The sequence below is a fragment of the Engraulis encrasicolus genome, chromosome 9 (genome assembly GCF_034702125.1).
Source record: "Engraulis encrasicolus isolate BLACKSEA-1 chromosome 9, IST_EnEncr_1.0, whole genome shotgun sequence".
NCBI lineage: Eukaryota > Metazoa > Chordata > Actinopteri > Clupeiformes > Engraulidae > Engraulis > Engraulis encrasicolus.
Window position 1 is genome coordinate 956,283 of NC_085865.1, and position 2,500 is coordinate 958,782.

The following is a 2,500-nucleotide window of genomic DNA, read 5'->3' on the forward strand; positions in this document are numbered from 1 at the left end:
CTGCGATTCGTTGACGCCGTTAGCACGCCTGTGGCCGTGATGTTTTTCAAATCCATCGCGCGTGTACGCACACTCCCCCTTATTTTTTCCATCATCTGCGGATCTGAATAATGAACGAACTGGCGAGACGAGAGTTTACCCAGCTGGCCTCGCACAACAAAACACGAGCGACGACTGATGAGGGTCCGATCGCCTGCACTCCTCTGTCCTCACTCAGCGTCTCTATGGCCACGGTGTAGTTATAGCGGACCACGAACTGTGACTGGAGAGCAGTCTGTGTGTGTCGGTGTCATCGGGCCGCCCCTGCCCTGCCCTGGCAACGCGAGGATGTCTTTTTATGGTCCCCCTTTTCACCGGCTCGGTAATTAACGATGCTCCGCGAGACAACGGCCCTTGTCTCTCCCTCGCTCCCCAGTTTTAGTCCTCCCAGTGTTCCCTGAAGGATGGGCATGAGGCGCGCGGCTTATTTAAAGGGCCAGGAGCACTAGTTCTACAAAGCTGTAGCAGCGCCTCGGCTCGGCGCCTTACCGCAGGTCGGTTTACTGGTTTAAATTACTCATGGAACAAGGCATCACCCGTCAGGAGATCACTTTCAGCTGTTTGACGGCTACTTGGCGGTTCTCTGCGGTTGTGTAAAGGGTAGGCTATCCCACAATGGACCTTCCATTAATTTTAGTGGGACGTTATCACACAGTAGGGACGTGATTTGAGAGCCCGTCTGTCTGTGGTGTCGACACGTTGGTTCTTCCGAAACTGGAAAGGATCATATATTAGGGAGATATAAATAATTCAAGTGTTGATAACAACGGCTAAATGTGGCGGTGTCGAGTTACTATTTGTACGATCTCTATTCTGAGCAGCTGTGGAGAACCAAGCGTATCCCTGATCGCCGCTGCTTGCCGCGCATGAGGCCCGGCCAGCATAACATAACCAACCGCCTCCCATTGATTTAACCCTACTCTCTGCCATGTGCGAAACGAAGAGGATTCAATTCCGTTGTCTGGGAACCCCTGATATCTTTCTTGTGGTTGATAAGATCAAAACAAACAGTGTGCGAAAGCACAGTGTCATCATCACTGTTGCGCAACATGGGGGGCATAACAGTCCGCAGCATGCAGAGACTTGTAGCCACGAGCTCCTGAGCAGACAGCAGTTGTTAATAAGGTCCTACTGTTATTCTCACACCCCTACACATGCAGAAACACGATGCACAAGCTGCTTCACACACATATTGCTCTCACAGGCAACAGCAGACTGCATAGACATCCACATTTAGAGTTTGCTACACGATGCACAAAGCATATACTACACAGCCTGGCCAAAGAAAACCTTTTTTTGGTGGCTACTTCATTGGCCGGGAAGTGTATTTTGATGCACATGCAAAAAATGGGGAACCTGCAAATTGTTACTTAATGCACCCAACACCTCGTCACACGACACACAGAGACACACACTCATTTGAAGCAACTCACTGTGGTGGAGGACGCACCAGCAGAGAACTCATGTAAATTGAGGTGTTGAGGGCAGAGAGTAACATGGACAAAAAGTGCAGTCAAGAAGAGAAGAGAGTAGGCGATGAGGGGAGAGGAAAGGACTGCAGTCAAGAAGAGAAGAGGCGATGAGGGGAGAAGGGCAGAGGTCACACGAGGAGACCCTCCCTCCCAGTTGATAACCAGTTACCTGGCAACCTTCCCTCCCAGTTGATAACCAGTTACCTGGCAACCTTCCCTCCCAGTTGATAACCAGTTACCTGGCAACCCTCCCTGTTGATAAGCAGTTACCTGGCAACCCTCCCAGTTGATAACCAGTTATCACTCCCCCTGAAGCCCCCTGACCCTCAACCAGAGTCCAAGCCATTCACCTGCAGCAAGCCACACACACACACACACACACACACACACACACACACACGCACACACACACACACACACACAGGAAAGCGTGAACACACAGACACACACACATGCACATGCACGCACACACACACGCAAGCACGCATAGACACACACACACACAAATACACACACACGAACACAGACACACACTACCATCCATCCGCATCCTCCGCACTCCACGATTGGAAAATAGCCCATAACCCCCCCCGTCCCCACTGCAGGCAGATCTGTAGCCACTGTCTCCTGGTGGCACCCCCCCCCCCCCCCCGTCCCCCCCCCCGTCCCCACTGCAGGCAGCAGATCTGTAGCCACTCCTGGTGCCCCCCCCCCCACCGCAGGCAGCAGATTTGTAGCCACCCCTGGTGGCACCCCCCCCCCCCCCCCCCCCGTCCCCACTGCAGGCAGCAGATCTGTAGCCACGGTCTCCTGGTGGCCACAGACTGCTGCAAGGTGACTTCCCTGCATCCCTGCTCTGCCCCAGAAGCACACATGTGATATACACACACACACACCTACACAGAGGCTCACACACACACACATACATGAAGCACACACATATACACAGGCACACACACACATACCCAGGCTCACACACACACATATAC